This window comes from Liolophura sinensis, chromosome 8, assembly GCF_032854445.1.
Source record: "Liolophura sinensis isolate JHLJ2023 chromosome 8, CUHK_Ljap_v2, whole genome shotgun sequence".
Taxonomy (NCBI): domain Eukaryota; kingdom Metazoa; phylum Mollusca; class Polyplacophora; order Chitonida; family Chitonidae; genus Liolophura; species Liolophura sinensis.
Window position 1 is genome coordinate 24561656 of NC_088302.1, and position 15753 is coordinate 24577408.

Below are 15753 nucleotides of genomic sequence, written 5' to 3' on the forward strand. Positions count from 1 at the left end.
ATTTCCTTTGTCTTTTTGTGATGACAAATTATTAGTAGTAGTTCTCTCCTAAGTTCATGACTTATTGAGAATTACAAAAACATAAATACTATATATATATATATATATATATATATATATATATATATATATATATATATATATATATATATACATATATATATATATATATAGATAGACGGTGATGGTGGACCGAACCTTGCATGCACCATATACATATCATGTACAATATCGAGTTGTATATTTTTACGAGTATAATATCTGTACTAAACTGCATATTTTTCATATCGTTTTTTTTAACAAATGGCACAAATATATACATAAATGCCGAATATTTACGGGAGTTCTGTGATGTCAACTCGTTTATCTGACGCTAAACGAATATCTCAGCGGGTTGCCGAGTCATAGACATGTCCTGAGCAGAGTTAGTATTTTAAAGGAAATCATTGGCAAAGACTGACAATGGTTCAGGTCGCCATTCCTCTAAAAACACAGCAGGGCACAGACAAGGAAGCGAGTCTTTTGTTGTAACTGCTAATTAGAACTGTAACCAGACTGTCAACTGTCTGGAAAGCAAATCAAGTTTATGCTGGCTGTTTATATACATTAACAATATTATTTCCTGTCTCCAAGGGGTTCTGATGAGTTCAGGGTAATCAGACAAGTATATCCTACCGAAAACCTCTGTGGGTTCCCCTGAACGAGCAGTTTCGAATGTTTCAATTCACGGAGCTATTTTACAAAGTGATCACGGGCTTTAGCCTAAAATTATAATTCAAATCAAAGAATGAATCAAAGGGAGGAAACTTTGTCCACTGATTCTATGCTGGTTGTTGGGTAATGTCACATTAGCGAAATTTGAGAATACAGCTTTTTTCTTTTGTAAAGAAGATTAAAGTTTTGCACTTCAGTCCAAAATGATTTGTGTGAGACAGCCCCGATACCATCATTCCACGACCCATGAGGCTGTGTGTTCGAATCCAGCTAGCATCTCTCTTGTTGCGGCTCCACCAGGCTCTCATCGGGTCTTAAACGCCCCCCTACAGATTTAAACGTCATCATATAGGCATGACATCTCGCCCCTTCACGGCGTAAAAAACTAACCATGGCAAAATAAATAAATAAACAAAATATCTGACGTAAAATTAAAAGAGCAAATATCACAGCATATCCAACTGATGTCCGCCGGAGTACATATTGTCCTTATTTTAGTTTAAATAGAGGTCACCCAGCAAACGCCTCCTTCAAAATCAGTAAAATATGACAGTTAGACGGCGCAGCAGCTAGCATCTCACTAATGCCGTTGCTATGAGTTCAAGCCCAGCGGCTTCCTCTTCCGTCATACGTTGGAAGGTATGCAGCAACCTGCGGGTGGTCGTGACATTCTCCTGGGCTCTGCCCGGTTTTTCTCTTTTGGGATTATATATATATATATATATATATATATATATATATATATATATATATATATATATAGGAATAAATGCAGTAAAGCCTCTGTAAAACTGCATGGCTGTTTAACAGGCTACATGTACATGGAGAGCGGTGGCGGCATATACACAGCTGCAATGTCACATTATTCAGTCATTATGCAGTTAAGATCTCGTTTGCGGATATTTTTAAAACCCACCTCTCCCCCCCTCCCCCTCCCCCTCCCCTCCCCCCCTCCCCCTCCCCCTCCCCTCCCCCCCCCTAATAACGGTGGCCTTCATGCCTCGGTTTATCCTCACATGGCTACAAGATGCTGTTTGCGCGACACCCCTATGCGACCTGGTTGAACTGGATTATCTACACTACATTGTCGCCTGTAATATTTTCATCAGGGGTTTGACTCACAACTTTAGCACCTTTTGTCAGATGAACAATGGCCAACAGATGCTGAACCCACTGAGATTGTTTGCGGTTGTAGGGAAGGGAACTGTGCACGCTCAAGGAGTTCATCTCTCTCATCCCAGTCATGACAAAAATACAAACTCGTGTACCTTGGACAGCCATTTAGACACAAGGGACGCCACTCTTAAATTTCTCAAGTTTGACGGTTTTATTATCTCCTTAAGGTTTGCTTGAAGTGTAATACATATAGGATAATCTACAGTATAGTAAACGACAAACAGACGGTTTACAACAAATCAATTAACCACATCGCAAGGGAAAGCTCCTTCTGACAATGGGTGGCACTGAACTTATTAATATAATGGCCGATATTTAAAGTAGATGCTATTTTCGTAGCTGCAAACAGGCTTTCCGTGAAGCAGGTTTATAGATGCAGGGGACGCGAGAATCTAAAGGTTATAGTCTGGGGCACATGGCACGTTTTGTGCAGCTTCGCGGGCTCGGTGACTTTTGGAATGCTTGATTAAATCGGTCCGAACAAATTTGTTAAATGATTGAACAATCGGGCCAGGTATATGCCATGGCACGATCGGAATGGCGCGTCAATTTGCAAAGTCGGCTGACTTACGTGGGGCAGCCAGTAACCCCGTCGGTCACTGGAACACCTGTAGAGCCCAAAATGCCATGGAGAGAGTGTAATTCGGAGGAAACCATCGGAGCATACAACTGCAAAGTTGAGATGGACATTGTAATGGTATTCAAAGATAAATTAAAAAAAATTGAGGAAACATTTTGCGACCCTCAGTTTTTTGGTAAACTTATTTTATTGCGACAAAAATAAGCTGCATACGAGATCAAGCTGTGATGGGAAAACAGTGGGACACCTTCGCCCGTGCACTCCAAGCGGTACTGGTCGTTGTGCTAATGTACGTTACGTTACTAGTCCCCCCCCCCCACTTCAACTTCAACCAAGTCTCAAGTCAGGAGTCTCATTCGTAGAAGTATGCATCGAGTGACTTTAAAAATATCTCTGGTTAATCATTGTAGATGCCACAAACATTGTTATTTCTACATGAATGTTTAATGTGATCACGTGGTTATAGTGTACCTCTGTGCTGCAGATAATGCTTATATTCCAGCCCCTTATTTGCATATTACCTCAGTGTTTTAAGTGCGACCGCTCCAACCCATTTTGAACAATAAGCATTTCCATAGCCATTTTACTTTTTCAAGGAAGTGGTCCTAGTGACGCCACGTGTATGCTCCTTAATTACGACAATTCCCTCGGAATTTCCTGTTTGAGCGTTTGATATACCAGATCGGCGATAAAATAGTTCATCCAATGAAATTGATGCAATCTGCTTGATTCGATCATTGTAGATTCTCTCGATGCGCTGCATACTGAAACCAAAGTTTATGAAACTGAGGGCTGTAACTGAAAAGAATTGTTTGTTCAAAATGGCCACGAAAACAGCAGAATATTAGCGACACCTAAGTTTTAGGCGTAAGCGGTCACACATGACGTTGACGATTAATTCGGAAATGCTGATTTTGCCGGTTTTATCGACGATTCATAGCAAGAATATGAAGACCGTAACTTGGCCGTACCCGCTTAATGACCGCAATCAGTGATTACTGATAACGGTTTATTTTGCTAAAACACTTTATATTTTAGACTTTTTAGACCATGAAGTCGTGTCGCACCTAAAACTATTTAAATCGGCAATACTTCATTGGGAGGCACTTATTGCTTTCAACATATTTCGACCACATCACGACGGTGTGACCTATTAGCAGATCGGACGTATTGCTGACTTATAGTTCTGCCTCATTGGAACGTTGTGCCAAAAAAGTCAGATACGACACCCACCCAGATACAACAGACTGACTGGGTACAACCAATACTTGGTCCATCCCTCTTACCCTGAGGGCCAAGCAACGTTGTACGGGGATAACCGATGTGAAAGACGTGCCACTGAATTCAGGCAATAAATATGCTGACTGACGGGGTGTGATGTAGCAGGATGGTTGCATGTCTGGTGTCTGCTATGGTATAGGATTCCAGTGAGGCAGCACTATTATATGTTGATATCGGCTTGCTACAGTTAAGGAGACAATGTCATGGCATGACCGAAATAAGCTTAGTTTTATATACCCAAACAAAACAAACCCTGGAAACAGTCTTTCCGGTAAATCATTGTGTATTTGCCTTTGATCTTGGCTGTCTTTGATCTTCTCAGAAGTGCACGTGCTTATATTTTCTAAAAAGCATCTGGCTTATAAGGAAATGACAGCTGTTTTTGTTTTTGTTTCTGTCTTTATTGACTGATTGATTGGTTGATTGATTTATTCAACAATATTTCACTTATACGACGGCGGCCAGCATTATGGTGGGAGGATCATGCCATATATATTAATATAGCATATAATTACAGTTGGGTAAAGAGTGCAGCATTTTGTTAATAAAACTGCACCCACTTTCTTGTGTTTCAGGAAACCGCCCTGATTACGTATCCACCCAATAATGTTCATGTATTTATATATTGATCTGCATGTCTAGATATACTTGTAGTTGACAACATGCGATGTTATAATCATAGTGATTCTGCGGTGTATATTGTCATCGGAAAATCCGTTGAAGATATTTGAGGGTAATTAAACCCTTAGGTTTACGTATGTAGCTATATTTCCCTGGATGCACCCATTCACTTCAGCTAATAGGAAATCAAATATGCTGATGGATTTCCGTGCTTTCACGAACCAGTATGCTGATTGTAAGTCTCACTATATACCTTTATCTCATTGCAAACTATAACTGACTATTTTTTTACAACGACATTTACTTCCTCGAAAACAATGGATGGAGATAAAATCTGTTGATATATACTCCACGCAGTCCCCCCAGTTGTTTCCTCCGACCTAGATCAGTCTGACACGCTGCCTTCGACTTAATTCACTGGAATTATCACATAATTAAACATGTATAGATTAAGTCAGAAGCCGTTGCCAGATACAGGCGAGCGATATTAGCACGGACGCAGGAAAAAGACACCCTTTTAACAACTACGCAAAGTTCATGCCAGTTCAATATCCACAGACTTGCAAAGGTGACTGGTTGTAAAAGCAACAAACTTCGATTTTGTTGTCGGGAATTTGAATGCTATGTTGGATATATGCATGAAATTCCAAACGCAGATATATATAAACAGGAGCCTAGAAATTCACTCCGTGAATCCGAATCAGAATATTGATATACTGAAGCCGCTAAGCCTTAACATAATCTCAGTATAATTGTTGACCTTCTTCGAGGTCGATTTTATTATATTTTTGATTTGTTTGTTTGCAATTCAGATTTAAGTTTGAGGTTTCAAAAAAACTATTTGACCTTATTAACGATAAATCTGAAAACTAACTCACTGTGTACGTGCGTAGATGTGTGTTGCTGAGAACAGATTATTTTTTTTCTCTCACAGCCAGCATTTTTTTCTTTGTCCGAATGAAAGCACGTAGTACGACACGCAGAAATATCCTGAATAAAAAGTACTCCCTTTTCTTCCTGTTAATGGTGTTTGTGAACGTTTGACCGCGATAGTTGATCAATTATGTCATGTCGGTGCGTCTGTGGCCTTCAGACGCCCACTTGTTATAAAAAGAATAAATAAGGGATTTCTTTAGAAGACCCTATTAAAGCAACGTTTTTGTGTGCTGTAATCCAGTTATTATCTGCGTCAAGACGCAGTACTATCATAATGCCGGTGCGGTTAAGCAAGCCATAATGTGAGAGGAGACCATGAACAACGGTAAAGAAAATATAAAAATGAAATTATCTTTAATATAAGATCGAAAATTCGACTGCATTTAATTCAGTTGATAAAAAAATCTGTAAAAATAATGAAGTATTTCAGTGATCCTACACCATGCTCACTTCATTTTTATGTGGTTTTCGCATTTCGCATCGCGTGCACTAACACATTGTCTGCTGGCGAATAACTTATACATCCTAATTTTTCTCGTTAATCACAAACCCCAGCGTCGTATAAGTAAAATATTCTTGTGTACGGCGAAAAACTCAAAGCAGGTAAATAAATAAATTAATTGCATACCCAGATACACACAGATATACGTGTAAGAGGTGTTTAAAGTATTGCACGATATCGTAGCAGGGTCGAACAGGAAGACCTTATTGACGATGGGTCTATACTTCCACGTACAGTACACTTATTATAAATGGGTGCCGGCCGTACGTGGGAAGGTCTGTCAGCAACCTGTGGATGGTCGTGGATTTCCCCCGGGCTGTGCCCGGTTTCCACCCACCATAATGCTGGCCGCCGTCGTAAAAGTGAAATATTCTTGAGTACGGCGTAAAACACCAATGAAATAAAAAATAAATATAAATGGGTGTTTACTGGAGTTATTTCATCCTCCTTTGGTTACTATGTGCATCTGACCTCGTCTTGATAATTAATGATGTTAGTTAAGCGATACAACACGGTATCATGTTGCAGACACTCTCCGTTGTGTTTCTGTTAGTACGCATTAGGGTATGGGTAATATGAGATATTTGACGTGACCCGCGGTTCTGAGCCGTCTTGTTGTTTTACGTGTATATATATATATATATATATATATATATATATATATATATATATATATATATATATATATATATATATATATATATATATATATATATATATATATATATATATATATATATATATATATATATATATATATATATATATATATATATATACATGGTTAATTGGTCAATAGGGTTAATTGCTTTGATATCAAGCAATATACATGATTGAAAGCAATTATAAAGTGTGAATTTGTATCCGGTGACAATAAACTTTTCTGACAATAAATAATGTTAATTCCTCGTTCGTGTGGAGATTTAAGAGATAATATGGCTGGAGCCTTAAAATATTTAGATACAGTTTTTTGGAAGTCTCTGGCATTAGACAATAATAACTGAAAAACTGTTTTATGACTTCAGCGCTTTTCCAGCGCTGAACATTACAGCTTTTAGAAAGCAGAAGACCTGGATTCAGTCCTCGAGTAGGGGCTTTTTGAAACAGCAAAAAATAGCAACAAGTTATAATGGTCTTCTTGGAGTCCTATTTATTGTGCCTAGTTTTGATGCTCTGTCTGATGTCATACTGTCCTACATACTGTGGCTGGGTGTGATATTACATCGGGTGTCATGCAGTAGCCCTATATACCGTGGTTGGGTGGGATATTACATCTGGTGTCATGCAGTAGCCCTATATATTGTGGCTGGGTGCGGTTATTACATCTGGTGTCATGCAGTAGCCCTATATATTGTGGCTGGGTGCGGTTATTACATCTGGTGTCATGCAGTAGCCTTATACATTGTGACTGGGTGGGATATTACATCTGATGTCATGCAGTGGCCCTATATATTGTGGCTGGGTGCGGATATTGCATCTGGTGTCATGCAGTAGCCCTATATATTGTGGCTGGGTGCGGTTATTACATCTGGTGTCATGCAGTAGCCCTATATACTGTGCCTGGGCGGCATATTACATCTGGTGTCATGCAGTAGTCCCATATATTGTGGCTGGGTGGGATTTTACATCTGGTGTCATGTAGTAGCCCAATATATTATGGCTGGGTGCGGATATTACATCTGGTGTCATGCAGTAGCCCTATATATTGTGACTGGTTGGGTGCAATGTCTGGTGTAAATTGTAACAGGGTGCGGTGTCATGCCTGGAGTCCTATAATATTTATTGTGACAGGGTGGGTTGTCATGTTTGGTTTGATCATTCCACATAATGCCCTCTGCATAACGTTCCAAATAAATGTGACAGCAGTCTGACCAAAGAGCTGCTGTACTGCCGTGGTAGGAACCTGCGAATGGCCATGGGTTCCTCCCAGAATAATGCTGGCAGCCGTTGTATAAGTGACACATAAATAAACACTGACGGTGAAATACTGTTGTACGTTTTATGCCATTTATTTCTATATTGATGTTTAATATCGAATTTTCCACATATACGACGGCCGTGTTGTTTTTTGAATGGAGGATACTGGACCGGTAACAAACCAATACCTGCCATGTTACTGACATACACGCCGTATTCCACGGTGTTTCACTTGTATGGTAGTGACAAGTTATAAGGGCGGTTGCATTGTTGTGAAAAGGCGGAAACAACGTACTTTAACTTACGACTATTGTACACATGAACAAAACAAGTGAAACAGAAAATTAATTGAACTGGAACGTGCAGTGTGTTGATTTTCAACCTATTTGGCCTATACTGCTTTTACTTGCATATATAGTATCACATAACATCGCTCCATTCATCCGAGTCATCGCACTAACTAATTGCTTTTGGGAGCAGGAAATGTAACATGTTGTATGCACAAGACGTACATGTAAACGTAGGGTGCAAGAAAAAAACGCATTTCAGGTAATTTTCACATTATTAATCGGCTGCAATACGTCAGTTTCAAAGCAGGATACTTAATTCAATATGCTGTTACAGTCACTTAAACGATGAGAAAGCCAGAATATCAGTGATCATAAGAAAGCAACAAAGAGTCATTCCGCGATGTCACCATTGGCCTTCCGTCTTTTTGGGGAGAGTGTGAAGGCCTGTATGTCTATATTATTTGAATGAAGAAATAGGCTTTTGTCAGATTAGTTTTAAGTAGAGTATACATATAAGGTGAACCAAGTTGAACTCTTCTTCGTATCCTTCCTCAGTTCGAGCATGCATGGAGATCCAGGCTTTATGAATGAGTGTTTTGTCTTACGTCATTTGATGTTTTCCTGACCATATACTTGTACTTAACGCTGCGTACCTTTAGACGTCCATCATATTACTTGTGGTAACGTATACAAGCCCAAAGAATCTTGTAGACGGATTCAAAACTCACCTGCACTGCAAAAGCACCAGAAAACCCAAGACATTTTCCTTTCACAACTTATGAATGTTAATGCCACGTGCTTGCGGGACGCGGCCTCGCTACTCCATCTACATGCTAACGGTTCTTATATTTGACCTTGGGTGAGTTAGATCGCGTTAAAGTCATGACCGCGTACACAGATTTTGAGTGCCCTGGGGAGACCCGGGTGTCAACTCAGCTCTCGACAATACCCGCTTTGTTACTTGCTGCGTTTCCAAAGAAAGGGACCGACATGTGTAGACTCCATGGAATTCTGTGTGTCAAGTGCACGGCGTTAGATACACAAAATGTCTAGCTTGTGGCGAAACTGCTAGGGTACAAAGTTTGAGTATCTCGTTTTGTTGATTCTCGTCAGTGGGTCAGTTATATTTGTATTTGGAAAAAATGGCCACACACTGCATGGTCAGGCCAACTCTAACACCACACTTATCTGAGCATATCCTGATTTAAAATAGGAGAAAACAATAAAAAATGAAGAAAATTTCATATGAAAGGTCCTAAAAACTTATTTGTAAATATTGTCTTCATATCTATTTTTGCTTTTTCTTTATGGTGGAAAGCAAATTTGAAACTATTTTTTGCATGTTGTGTGTTTAAGACCACATCGTATATGTGCATGATACTTTAACTGACTATGTAATGCATGTCTAATGAATTGATTTGTGTTTGAACTTCGTATTTTTCCTAACAGATGTGATGCACCAAAATTTTAAAACAGATTTACATTTTAATGGACCCATAGATGTTGTAGTAATTGTATGTTATAGTCCACCTTAACACGTACCTTGTCCACCTTAACACGTACCTTGTCCACCCTAGAACGTACCTTGTCCACCTTAACACGTACCTTTTCCACCTTAACACGTATCTTGTCCACCCTAGAACGTACCTTGTCCACCTTAACACGTACCTTTTCCACCTTAACACGTACCTTGTCCACCTTAACACGTACCTTGTTCACCTCAGCACGTACCTTGTCCACCTTAACACGTACCTTGTCCACCTTAACACGTACCTTGTTCACCTCAGCACGCACCTTGTCCACCTTAACACGTACCTTGTCCACCTTAACACGTACCTAGTTCACCTCAGCACGTACCTTGTCCACCTTAACACGTACCTTGTCCACCTTAACACTTACCTTGTCCACCTTAGTACGTACCTTGTCGTCATATAAAACACGCTTATACTTTTTAGCAATGTATGGTAATAATACTCAGCAGGGTACAATAGGGTATAAGATGTCCATGTATGTATGTATGTATGTATGTATGTATGTATGGGTGTTTATATGTATGGGTGTTTATATGTATGTGTGTGTGGAATGTATGCTTGGGGTTTAACGTCGTACTTAACAATTTTCCAGTCATATGAGTCATTAGGTGTGTGTACATATACTGTGTCTCCTTTTGGCAGGGCGAGTCAATGCCGCCAAAGTGCTGCCACCACATGAATATCATGCCGATGACACCAGGCATGACATACCACCCAATCGCATTATACTGACACCGGCTCAACCAGTCATGTTTCCTTGTTGTGACCTCTCAGTGCTGGGCATTTAAGTTGTTAAATTTGTGTCAATCATCAGTAAAGCTTGACAGGTGGTAGAGCAAAGTCCTTATATAATAGAAACGCAAGGCCCAGCGTGAAAACAAAAAACGAAACAGCATATAAACAGTACCCGCATTTGAACACCCGGCTGAATGGCAGGCAGAACGAAATTAATAGTTAAAACTCAAACATACCTAATAACACCTCGTCATCATAAGACTGAAACATTGTCAAGTACTATACTTAAAACATTCAAGGGCCGGATTAATATAAACGCTTCAACTGTTAAATGTAATGCCACACTGAACCTATTTGTATGTGATACTGTTCGTATATGCCACATGTAGAGATATACATGTATCTATCTGTAACTTACTATAATTTGCTCTTATTTTTTGGTTTAATGAAAAGGAACCTTTCATAGAATGAAGCATGCAGACGTTCCCAGTAGAGCAATCTTGTGGCCCAGTCAAGAGGTAGGCCTACATGTACGTACACACGTGGCAGAACGTGCTTCGGTGGAGTGGATTAAGGGAGTAATACCGAGAGATAATCTTTGTAAACAGAAGATTTGAAACGTAATGTACACTGAGACATAAACCAACAAGTTAAGGGATCCGCATTGGGATAATTATTTTTGCAGACGGATGGACAAGGGCTTAGAGGGCCAGTTGAACAGAACTGCTGACTCTTTCACAGAAATGACCACTTAGAACTGAAAGTGGCACAACATTCCAACATGTCTTTATTTCTTATTTTGGTCTAATATATCGTCACCATTGTTTAGGTCCACTAAGCGTTTTGTCGCTCGTTTTACACTGTGGTTGTCAATACTCCAATCTACATAGTTGGTTGATATAAGATATTTCTTAATGAAGACCATAAAGGCCAAATGAAACATCAAATGCGAATACAAATTTCTATAACCTAGCGCATTAAGACTATTTCACATAACATTTATCAATATTAGGCCTTTCTTTCTGCTAACGCGTACCTCGAGTCTCGCTTTGTCTTCCAAACTATACAAATTTAAAAATTAACAATTTGGTTTCAACATGTCGGCTAAACTCCTGGCTTTTTAAAAAACGAATAAATTATTTGGGTATTTCATGGCAGTTCGTTATCCTTTCACAACAGAAATTGACACATCTGTACGACGTGGCTTGGGTTACGAGCTCAGGAAATAAACTTTGTGAGTCATTATCACACAGACAAACCAAAAACCATTAAACCAAAGACAACACAGAATCAATAAAGTTTTATGTATATATTTTTTTCAATGGGCCCAAAGGCGTGGATAGACCAGGCTGATTATTTTGCTTGTAGGGACGAGTCGACAACGAAATACGCTTACGATATACGCAGCATAGTGCACTGGGAGGATTTTCCCGCTGATCGTCGTCAATAAGTTATGTGATGTGGCCTAGTAAATCTTGTGACACAAACAAAATATCACAGGTCAACACAACACAGCGGGGAAACACTGAGTGGAATTTTAGAAATTCACAAAATACGCCCTAGGGAGCCTTTAAGTGCCGGTATACACTGGCTCAAGTTTGAAAACTTGTCACCTGTGAGTAGTCTCCCTTTATAATACTTTCTACTGCAGTCTACATTGTGTTGTTTTAATGTACATGCGAGTAGATGAAGCAGTCACGATAGTAACCTTTAAGCATTTTATTATTATTATTATTGTATTACGCCTTACTTAAGAAGGCTTCACTTAAATGCTGTCAGTCAGGCCTGTGGGGATTCAAATGTCCTGACGTAAAGCCACAGACGGTGCCGCAAGAGAACCGACGAGACCACTGCACAAGGACTGCCGTTGGAAACAATGATATAAAGATACTCATTCTACTCTACATTTATTCCACTCATTCCATGGTAACACAATGCATGTAACAGATGTGTGAAGCTGATTAAAGAGACAGATTTATTTATATGTTGGGGCCTTCGTGGTTGAGTCGGTTAGTGCGGTCGCGGTGAGTTCATGTCCAGCTCATGCTGGCTTCCTCTCCGGTCGTAAGTGGGAAGGTCTGGTAGCAACCTGCGGATGGTCATGGGCTTCCCCCGGGCTTTGCCCGGTTTCCTCCCACCATAATGCTGGTCGCCGTCGTATAGGTGAAATATCCTTGAGTACGGCGTAGCACACCAATCAAATTATTTATTTGTTTGATTGTTGTTTAACGCCATACACTACGATTCTCATTTTATACGGCGACCGCATCAACTTCATGACGCACAGATAGAATTATAAATACACCACATTTCTGGAAAACATGTTTTCTGACTTAAATGTAGGATTATACAAATGGCCACATGATTCCGTCGAAATTTTAATGTGACCAGATAGAGGCTCCATCACTAGCAACGAGATCGGGGATTATCTAGAAATTCCATTAATCTACTGTATTGGTTACTTCATAATGCTTTTATCCATACCAGTTCACTTTGAATTACTGAACTGTTGTTACTTCTTTATCTCTTCTGTTACTGAAATGCAACATATTGCAGCTTAAAACTATTTCGCGAACTTTAAAGTTGTGTTTAATTCTTGACCAGTTACATATAGGCAGGAAATTTTCAGTAAGAATGTGTCGGTAATTTTTAGCAACCATTTTCGATGACTGTCAAGGCCAGGTTTGGGCATTAAACACATCGCCAGTGCCACTTGATGTGGCTTAGAAGTCGCAGTTTGATTGGGGTCTCTTCTGTTCTCCAAAATGTGATTTTGGTTTACAGAGTTACTTCCCTTGTTCTGTTATATTGTTATTTTAGGTATGCACGATAAGAAGAAGAAGAACAATAAAACAGCAACACCTGCTTCTTCCGAGATCGTAATTTTGTCAATGAAAACTCAACGTGCTGGCAAAAATATAGATGCATAAATGTTTATCAGCGGATGAAAATGATTGTTTGACCGGCCTGGGCTTTAACCTCGTGCGGAAGACGTTTTCACGCAAATAACGCCGGTCAGGTTTATGGGTAGATGGATGAAATGGAAGTGTCCAAAGTACAGCATTGGCCCTCGCCAGGCATCTGACAAAGTTGTCATAACTTAAAGCGGGGAGTTTGCATTCGTACTTTCCACTGTATGGGAGTAAATGGCAGACATGCAAGCACCATCTAACCCGTCATTTCATATTGCCAAGACTGGAAGGTGTCATGGGTTGCCAAGTTGAACTCTTCTAAGTAAAGGGTAGATAGGTTTCGGTCACGCATATAGCTTTCGTCTGCTTCAGTCGAAGTTCACCAGTTAGACAACGGCGCTGGTTTCTAAATATGATGTATCTAGCTATTCCTCAACAACAGTCACTGTACATGGACTGAAGCAGAGTCATTGAAGGACAATGTTGGTCTCGCCGTCGTCCGTCGACCCCTGACCAGTGATCAGTTATGTGTTCGAATTCAGATTCCACCAGATCTGGCGCTGCTTTGTGTCAAGAGGTTCGCCAGGTAGATGTAGGCCTACCTTGTGAAAGCCCAGGGTCTCCTCGTAGTAAACTTTCAATAAATAAATAAATAAAGTAATAAATCGTACTCATTGTTTGTATACATTCGTTCATATTGCACGTATGCATGTATGAAAAATTCAGACATGTTCTTATCCTATTATTAATTTTATTTATTTATTTATTTGATTGGTGTTTTACCCTGTACTCAAGAATATTTCACTTATACGACGGCGGCCAGCATTATGGTGGATGGAAACCGGGCAGAGCCCCAGGGAACCCACGACCATCCGCAGGTTGCTAACAGACCTTCCCATTTACGACCGGAGAGGAAGCAAGCATGAGCTGGACGAACTCACATCGACCGCATTGGTGAGAGGCTTCTGGGTCATTATGCTGCGCTAGCGCGCTAACCAACTGAACCACGGAGGCCCCTTATTAATTTTAAGCCCAGCAAATTATGCGTGTTTCTGATCTTCTGTATCAGTATGATCAGATTAAAGTTAGATGACGTAACGGCTTAAATTGACTCTGGAGAACGATGACCTTTTATATTTATCGTTGCCAATTACCGCATATCAGTGGATGTACGATCACCAACCTACTGAACATAAAAGACGGTGAAAGTACACAGAAGCTGAACGACTTTCATAAAGGGCCTACTGTTGGTTCACGGGGCGGCTGCTTTTATGTTATGAAGGTTTTCATGCTAACTGACATGACATAGGTAAGGGGCAAAAAGTGGGGTTTTTTTTTAGTAATTGTTTCGAGACTGTATATACATTACAAAGCAGTAACGTGAGGTAGGGTAATATACGGAAGCTTATCGTGACCACTCGTGTTTGCCATTTTCGCCAACTATACACGTTAACGGAGAAATTAAAACAAGCCACAAACCCGAAAGTACGAACAATTAACCTAAGGTTAATCTCAAAAGATCTAAGGGAATCACAGGCCCTGCACAGGGCAATGAACACAGCAAAAGTGAGTGAATCCCCTTTACCCGTGTCCTGTTGCATATTCTCTTCGGAGTGCTTTTCATTTTTTAAAAACCTTTTTGGGTTTTGTGTTTTTTGATTTTTTTTCATGAAAGAAGTGGAATGACCAGGTCCAAATTTACAAAGCGAGACATCTCTCGTGGCGCAGTTGTGAACACCCAAGACGAAGTTGATAGAGACATTTGCTATCATGTACGTCTCTTATGGCGCGGTGGTGCACACCCAAGGCGAGGTTGATAGAAACATTTGCTATCATACACGTCTCTTATGGCACAGTGGTTAACACCCAAGGCGAGGTTGATATACACATCATGCACGACTAATATGGCGTGGTGGTGAACGCCCCAGACGAGGTTTATACAGACATTTGCTATCATGCACGTGTCTTATTGCGCGGTGGTGAACACCCAAGACGAGGTTGATACAGATGTTTGCTATCATGCATGTCTCTTATGGCGCGGCGGTCAAACACCCAAGAAGAGGTTGATACAGAGTTTGCTATCGTGCATATCTCTTATGGCGCGGTGGTGAACACTCAAGACCAGACTGATACAGACATTTGCTATCGTGCACGTCTCTTATGGCGCGGTGGTGAACACTCAAGACAAGGTTGATACAGATGTTTGCTATCATGCACATCTCTTATGGCGCGGTGGTGAGCACCCAAGACGAAGTTGATAGAGACATTTTCTATCATGCACGCCTCTTATGGCGAGGTGATGAACACTCAAGACGAGGTTGATACAGACATTTGCTATCGTGCACGTCTCTTATGGCGCGGTGGTGAACACCCAAGACGAGGTTTGTACAGATGTTTGCTATCATGCACATCTCTTATGGCGCGGTGGTGAGCACCCAAGACGAGTTTGGTACAGATGTTTGCTATCATGCACATCTCTAATGGCGCGGTGGTGAGCACCCAAGACGAAGTTGATAGAGACATTTTCTATCATGCACGTCTCTTATGGCGCGGTAAT